Source organism: Pinus tabuliformis, chromosome 5_2 (genome assembly GCF_031772625.1).
Source record: "Pinus tabuliformis cultivar Carrire ecotype Pingquan chromosome 5_2, CPIR1, whole genome shotgun sequence".
Classification (NCBI taxonomy): Eukaryota; Viridiplantae; Streptophyta; class Pinopsida; order Pinales; family Pinaceae; genus Pinus; species Pinus tabuliformis.
In genome coordinates, this window is record NC_142306.1 from 411461133 (window position 1) to 411470131 (window position 8999).

Consider the following 8999-nt stretch of genomic DNA (forward strand, 5'->3'; position numbering starts at 1 on the left):
AGTTTTATTGTGAGGGTATAACAACGATGAAAGAATCACATTGATTTTAGGCATATTATTGTTGTTGTATGAAAGCATGCTTGTCTAGTGTTTCCCAAACTTATATAGAGCCATATTTATTATACTTTTATAGTTTGACTTAGATGCTCACTTTTCTTAATTTAGGTGTTTTGCTTAGTAATATTTTATGCACAGAATTATCTTTAAGAAAAGTGCACAGTAGAGAAGGGTTCTATATTTTGGGCAAGGGACACTCTTCTAGGTAGGAGGTACTCTATTCTAGGGCGCTTTTGTCATGCATGTTAGGTGCTTTATCCTAGACAAAGTTCCAAGTCCTTTCCTCCCTGACAAAGTCCCTGCCAGACAAGACGCCGGTGAATAGAGTTCCATGTCCCTAAATTTTCCAAAAACCCACCTAACCCTAGCTATCTAGCCTAAAATCCTTTACATTCCAGTCATCTCTTGGTTGTGATTTCATAGAGAGAGCCCTCTCTGGTTTGGTAGGGCTAGCTACCAAACTAAAAGCTTGGTCTGTGGTTACCTCCGTCGATCTCTTCATCAGCCTAGGACATTATGGAGGATAACAGAGGGCATGACAACTAGGGAGTGCCAAGGTGTTCTAGTGAATGTAAGGTTCCCAAGTCATGGAAAAATGCAATGCTAGTTGTGAGGTCATGACTGCTAAGGTGTGTTGGGGAATGCTAGGGCATGCTAAGATGTGCCAGATAGTACGAAGACATGTCAAACAAGCTAAGATGTGCCAAGTGCTAAGGCATTCCAAGATGTACAAGGGCTCCAAGTCCCTACCTCCTCTTCTTCCATATGATATCCACTTATGATATTTCATTTGCAAATTTGGTGCATTTGATAGTTATAGGTCATTTATAGGTTATAAATGTCTTCATAGTTTCACTTCTAATTGAGTATTCAACTGAACATATTGATTCTCTTATACATAACTATTTTTCCCTCCACCCAATTTTCATAACTTCAATAACCATTAGGTAGGGACCTACATCTTCGATGTTTCTTTGCTTGTTTAGTAAAATATTGCTGAGACTTTAATTTATTGAAAGTTGTAGAATTTACAATTTATGAAGTTTCAAGGTCTAATTTTAAAAAATATAATTCTTTAAAGGGTGCTAGCTCAATGGAAGAGCACCTGCTTTACAAGCAGGAGGTTGGTGGTTCGATTCCATCGTGCCCTAACATCCATATGGAATGGCGACGATCAATTTTTGGTGATGGAGGCTCTTTTGACCATCACCAATGAGCTTTGGTGACATTTTTTGACCCTCACCAAAAATATGAAATGGTGACGGTCAACGAATGCCGCCATATATATGCATCAATAGTGACGACCCTCAAAGGTCTGTAACCATAAATTGTTGTTGTTTATATGAAATGGTGACGGTCGTTATCCATCATTATAGTCATTATTAGTGATGGACATTGAATGTCACCACAACACCTATACTTCTAGCAATGCGGTTTTTGGTGACAGTCAATGAACTTCACCATATATATGCACTAATAGTGATGACCATTAAATATCCATCACAATAAATCATTATTGTTCATATGAAATGGTGACGGTCACTATCCATCATTATAATCAATATTCGTGATGGACCTTGAATGTCACCATAACAGCTATACTTTTGGCGACGCCACCTTTGGTGACGTTCAGTTTTTGGTGACTAAGGCTATGGTCCGTCACCATTGCTCATATGCAATGGTGACAATCATTATCTGTCATTATAAATCATTATTGGTGATGAACTTTGAATGCCACTACAACACCAATAATTTTGGCAACACCACCTTTGGTGACGTTTAGTTTTTGGTGGCGGAGGCTATGGTCCATGACCATTGCTCATATGAAATGGTGACGGTCATTATCCGTCATTATAAATCATTATTGGTGACAGACTTTGTATGTCACTACAACACCTATACTTTTGGTGACTCCACCTTTGGTGACGTTCAGTTTTTGGTGACAAATGCTCTTTTAACTGTCACTAATAAGCTTATGGTGACATTTTTCTACCCTCACCAATGTCCTTTTTTCTTGTAGTGTCACATTCGTGTCTACTACGAACTCATTGATAAAACCCTGTATTATCCATTCAAGCCAATGGTCCACACCTCGCGCGATCTTATCTTCTGATGCTTCTAGTCTGCGCACTAACTCCGGAGTCCACACTATCAGTTGGTCGAGCTTACAACTTCCCTGGCTGTTAGCTAACCTCGCGATCCACTCGTATAGTTCGGAAGGAAAGGATGCGAAGAAGATCTCGTGGATTTCCATATATACGTAGCGATCCAGCCACCTTTTCTTAGATACCTACGGAGTTCTGTTTTCCTGTGTCATGAACTCATGAATATTCTGATCCAACCACTCTTCAATTTCCTTCTTTGTTGGGTTCAGGTGTTTCGACATCAGACATCCCTTAGGCAGATCTCGGTCCTAGTAATGGAACCATTTGTTGGCTTATTGGGGCCTGACCCAGGTTCAAAAATGAATTAGCCAAACAAATCTCGAAACTACCAGCCCTTTCGGCAACAATCTACGGTGCGTAGACTGAGGCCTCACCCGAGGTAGTATGGGAGGGTGCTGGAACCAGGTTTCCGCACCCTAAGGATGTCTTGATGGAGTCTGGGAAGTTCGCGAACCAATCCTACACGCTTGTGCTACTCTGCGCAGCCGTCTGTCCTTCGTGACTGTGCAACTACTTCCGCGTAGCTCTGTAGAGGGCTCGAAGAGGTGCTATCTAGATCTTTTACCCTTACTGTGCTTGTATTATAGATCTTAACTTAATTATGTGGGCCCAATATCCTTATTAATCATTCAACATTTATAACTAGTGCGCGCAATCATAAACAGTAAAGAGATGCATAAATATCATAGAAGCATAAACACATAGTATTTCAGAATCAACTTATCTTTTATTAATCCTCTGTCTAGATACAATCCCACTCTACCTTGCACACTCAGTTGCAGGGGTCCGCACACACAACTACGGACTCTACCAGGCCTTTGCGCACTCAGCTGCAGAGCCTCTTCCTACTACTACAACCCAAGACTCGGACTTATAGACTCAGAGAGAATTCCTCATTCAAAAACCCATATTCCTTCTCAACGCTCAGACTAAGACTACTTTTTACACTTAGAGCCTCACTCTATTTATACAATCCCATGGTCTGCGGACCATGGGTATGTCGACACATTCTATACTAAATTACATTATCTTAGGACGGAAAACCCTATACTTTTGCGCTCCGCGCCCGCATTTTGCGGGGTCTTTACATTACATTGACCAAAAATTAGGATTTAAGCCCCAAAATATGCTATGGGGGTTCTGCTTCCCAACACACTCTGCCAGCCAACGATCAAGAACTACACTAATCGCATCGTCTTTCACCAAGTAAGGCAAGTCATGCCATGTCTTCTCAGGGTCCTTTCGTGCCCTGATCGATACACAGTGAAAGTCTGCCTTGAACTCTGCATACTCCTGCAGTTTGGCAAACACAGTAGGGGACAATCGCAGGTTGCGATTGATAGCCATGCGGATGTTCATTTCCATCAAGATCCAGAAGATCTTACTATCCTTGATGCATTGAGCATCCTTGGTCGCCAATAGCAAAGCGTACTTCGCTGCCTCTGGCAGGTCCGGCGTAACCGAGGGGGATTGACTGTCTTCCGACAGCTCCCAGTCTACCAACACAATAGAGAGCAAGAGCCATGCATAGTGAAAGGTCTTGTTGAGCTCCTGTGCCTTGCGGCAGTTCGCAAGGAACTCACCATAGAGATAGCATGCCTAATTAAATTGGACACCTTCGACGCATTGGGCTGCAAGAGCAACGACTGGTGCTGGCACTTCATCTACATGACACTTCCTCATAACTTTGCCTACCAAAATCTGTGTGGCCACCTTGACCACAAGGTCACTAATACTCGAGATGGCATAGCCTTGTGGCTTCTTCACAAGCTTGAATTTCTCCTTCATGGCCTACTCAAGGGCCTGCTCGCCACCTTTTCTGCCAAACATCATGGCTGGATTCTCCCTTGTATAGGGCAGCCGCATGATCCTATGGATCAATCTATCAGTGATGGGTATTGGCTCCTCCAACCACAGACACCCATCGTGCACCAAGAATAACAACTACTTGATGACCAATACTGTAATGGGGGTGTGATTTTAGTGCAGCACTGTTGGGCAGCGGATCCCCTCATAGCAATTTTTGGGGCTTAAAGCTCGAGTTTTGTTCAATGTAATGTAAAGACCCGGCAAAATGCAAGTGCGGAGTGTGAGAGTCTAGGGTTGTCCGCCCTAAAATAATATAATGTAATGTATGGTATGTCAGCTTACCCATGGTCCACGAACCATGGGATTGTATAAATAGAGCGAGGCTCTCAGTGTAAAGGGAGTCTTAGCTTGGAGAAGTGATATGGGTTTTTGGATGATGAATTAGCTCTGAGTCTATAAATCCAAGTCTTGGGTTGTAGTAGTAGTAAGAGGCTCTGCAGCTGAGTGCACAGAGGCTTGGTAGAGTCTGCAGCTGTGTGCACGACCCCTGCATGTAAGTGCGCATGGTGGAGTTGGGATTGTATCTGAACAGAGGATTAATAAAAGATAAGTTAATTTTGGAATATTCTGTGTCTATGCTTCTATTATCTTTATGCATCTCTTCACAGAGTATCATTACACGCACTTATTATGAATGTTGAATGATTAATGAGAATATTGGTCCCACATAATTAAGTTAAGATCTATAATAAACGCACAGTCAGGAATAAGGATCTAGACCGCACCTCTTCGCACTCTTTACAGAGCTACGTGGAAGCAGTTGCACAAGTTGCGAAGGACAGACGACTGCGTGAAGTAGTGCAAGCATGTAGGATTGGTTCGCAAACTTCCCAACCTTCATTAAGACATCCCTAGGGTGCGGAAACCTGGTTCCAGCACCCTCCCATACTACCTCAGGTGAGACCTCAGTCTGCACACTGCGGGCTGTTACCGAAAGGGCCAGTAGTTTCAGGATTTGTTTGGCTAAATCACTTTTGAACCTAGGTCAGGCCCCAACAAGCCAACAAATGGTTTTGTTGCCAGGACCGGGATCTTCCTAAGGGATGTCTGATGTCGTGCCACTAGAACCCAACAAGGAAGGAAATTGAAGAGTGGTTGGACAAGAAGCTTCACGATTTCATGACACAGGAAAAGAGAAACTCGGCAGGTATCCAAGAAAAGGTGGTTGGATCACTACGTGTATACAGAAATCCATGAGATATTCTTTGCCTCCTTTCCTTCTGAACTGTATGAGTGGATCGTGAGGTTAGTTGATAGCCAAGGAAGTTGTAAGCTCGACTAACCGATAGTGTGGACTCCGGAGTTAGTGCACAGACTAGAGGCATCAGAAGATCATATCGCGCGAGCTGTGGACTATTGGCTCATTCGGATAATAGGGGGTTTTATCACTGAGTTTGCGGCAGACATGACTGTGAGCTATAGCGAAGCAGAATGATGTTTCTCAAGGGACCACGAGGTAAGAACATTAAATTGTTGAATACTTAGATTAAGATGATTTTATGTGAAAAGCGGATTATGCAAATACATTAATGTTTGGAACGACGCTGAGCAAAAAGATCTACAAAGGTAGCGAGGGATTAGGAAATAGTCCCTTAATTTCACCTTCGCGAGAGAGCAAGGAAGAGCTTGGTTGGGTTTCTCCGAGAAGTGCAATCAGTTTGATAAGGCAGCACATTCCGCAGTTATCACCTCCACTTATGCCATCACCCACTTCACCTACTTCACCTCCATCCTCACCCACACCACCTCCACTAAATCCACAGTTCAGCATGGTGAGTGCAATCAAGCTACTCGTATTCAGAGGAGTAGGGAATGAGGATCCGAACCAGTTCTGGTTCATGTTAAGAGCATTGTGGGAAGCACAAGGGGTTACAGATGACAACATTAAGAAGGACACATTGGATCGCGCACTGACATGGTATATCAAGCACTCTAATGATCACCCAAATGCAGGAATAGTGGAGATCCAGAATGCACTAAACAGAGAATTTATCCGGTTGAAATCAGAGACATAGTCAATCATCGGATTTAAAGAAATCACAATGCTTCCAGGCGAGACCCCCTAGGATCTGGATCAAAGGCTGAAGAGTATGATTTGTGAGGCTAATATGAAGCTAACAGATGCATAGCACCACGCATGGTTTGTGGCATATTTGACACCACACCTAAGGATGATGTTGTCATAGTAGAAGCTTTCAACCCAGGCTGAAGTGTTGGAAATGGCAATGAGGTTGCATGAAACAACGATATAGGATTCGGGGCTAGGAGTTCAACAAATCCACACTTCCTGGCCCCATTCCTCCTCGTCCTCAACCTCGGCCCTGAAATCTAGCGCGCACCATCCCCGCGGTTGGATCGAGGGCTCGCGTTTCTGTCTGCATTCTATAGGCTGGGGTCCACTCCCTCATCAACTCGTAGCTGTGACAAGTATGCTCATCGTGGCCCACCAACCTACAGAAATTACAAAATAGCTGTTGTGGAGTCTGTGTATACTTCTGCAATAGATGACAATTGTCCGTCGTGTGTTTTCCTCCTATCTGATAGATCGCGCACCATAGTGCGGGTGCCGCACTCAGCCCTACCTGTGCCTCCAATCTCAATGGCATCGTCCCCACTCCTGCCAAGTAGTTCGTGAATACTGGACAATGGTCCTTGTTGTTTCCTTGGCCTTTGCATTTTATGCACCACACTTCCTCACACACCTCTGGCCGCGGTGCCCTATCCTTCTTCAAGCTCTGCATTTCCAGGCAGAGATTTTGTAGCTGCGCGTGGATTTGTTGAACTCCTAGCCTCATTTCCATTTCAAACGCTTCGGCCTAGGTTGAAAGCTTCTACTATGATAGTGTTGTCCTCAAGTGTGGTGTCAAAGATGCCGCAAAACATTCGCAGTGCTGCACATCTGTTAGCATCATGTTAGCCTCGCAGATCGTAATCTTCAGCCTCTGATCCAGATCCCAAGGGGTCTCGCCTGGAAGCATCGTGATTTCTTTAAATTCGATGATTGACTGTGTCTCTAATTTCGATCGGCTAAATTCTCCGTTCAGCGCATTCTAGGTCTCTGCTATTCATGCATTTGGGTGATCATTAGAGTGCTTGATATACCATGTTAGCGTGCGATCCTGCAGTGCACTCACCAATGTGGCCTTCTTAATGTTGTCATCTATAGCCTCTTGTGCTTCCCGCACTGCTCTTACCATGAACCAGAACTAGTCTGGATCCTCATTCCCTACTCTGAATACGGGTAGCTTGATCGCGCTGACCATGTTGAATTGTGGGTTTGGTGGAGGTGGGGTGGGTGAGGATGGAGGTGAAGTAGGTGAAGTGGGTGATGGCATAAGTGGAGGTGATAACTGCAGAATGTGTTGCCTTATCAAACTGACCACACTTCTCGGAGAAACCCGAGCGAGCTCTTCCTCGCTCTCTCACGAAGGTGAAATTAAGGGACTGTTTCCTAATCCCTCGCTGTCTTTGTAGATCTTTCCACTCCACCTCATTCCAAACATTAATGTATTTGCATAACCTGCTTTTCACATAAAAACATCTTAATCCAAGTATTCAAGGATTTAATGTACTTACCTCGTGGTCCCTTCAGAAAACATCATTCTGCTTCACTATAGCTCACAGTCGTGTCTACTGCGAAATCAGTGATAAACCCCCTATTATCCGGTCAAGCCAATGGTCCACAACTTCTGCGATCTTATCTTCTGATGCCTCTAGTCTGCGCACTAACTCCAGAGTCCACACTATCAGTTGGTTGAGCTTACACCTTCCCTGGCTGTCAGCTAACCTCGCGATCCACTCGTACAGTTCAGGAGAAAAGGAGACGAAGAAGATCTCGTGGATTTCCGTATACGCGTAGCGATCTAACCATCTTTTCTCGAAAACTTGCAGAGTTCTATTTTCCTATGTCATGAACTTGTGAAGCTTCTTGTCCAACCACTCTTCAATTTCCTTCTTTGTTGGGTTCCAATGGCATGACATCAGACATCCCTTAGGTAGATCCCGGTCCCAGTAATGGAGCCATTTGTTGGCTTGTTGGGGCTTGACCCAAGCTTAGAAGTGATTTAGCCAAACAAATCCCGAAACTACCGGCCCTTTCGGCAACAGTCCGTGGTGCGCGGACTGAGGTCTCACCCGAGGTAGTATGGGAGGGTGCTGGAACCAAGTTTCTGCACCTTAGGGATGTCTTGATGAATGCTGGGAAGTTCACGAACCAATCTTGCGTGCTTGCGCTGCTTCGTGCAGCAATCTGTCCTTCGCAACTACTTCCGCGTAGCTCCGCAAAGAGCGCAAAGAGGTGTGGTCTAGATCCTTATTCCTGACTGTGCATTTATTATAGATCTTAACGTAATTATTGGGGCCCAATATTCTGATTAATCATTCAACATTCATGACAAGTGCACATAATCATAAACTGTAAAGAGATGCATAAAGATAATAGAAGCATAAACACAGAATATTCCAAAATTAACTTATCTTTTATTAATCCTCTGTTCAGATACAATCGCAACTCTGCCTTGCCCACTTAGCTGCAGGGGTCAGCACACACAGCTGTGGACTCTACCAGGCCTTTACACACTCAGCTGCAGAGCCTCTTACTACTACTACAACCCAAGACTCGGACTTACAGACTTAGAGCTAATTCATCATCCAAAAACCCATATCACTTCTCAAAGCTAAGACTCCCTTTACACTTATAGCCTCTCTCTATTTATACAATCCCATTGTCCACGGACCATGGGTAGGCCGACATACCATACATTACATTATATTATTTTAGGGCGGACAACCCTAGACTCTTGCTCTTCGCGCCCACATTTTGCAGGTTCTTTACATTACATTGACCGAAACTCGGGCTTTATGCCCCAAAACTTGCTATGGGGGGATCCGTTGCCCAACAAGCACCCA

General features: G+C 44.2%; 1 non-coding gene across 1 annotated transcript; it reads left to right on the top strand.

Moving 5' to 3' along the window:
• The first annotated feature begins 1136 nt into the window (after positions 1-1136).
• TRNAV-UAC (transfer RNA valine (anticodon UAC)) lies at positions 1137-1208 on the top strand. The gene has a single exon. It is a non-coding gene; the product is annotated as a tRNA-Val (tRNA).
• The last annotated feature ends 7791 nt before the right edge of the window (positions 1209-8999 follow it).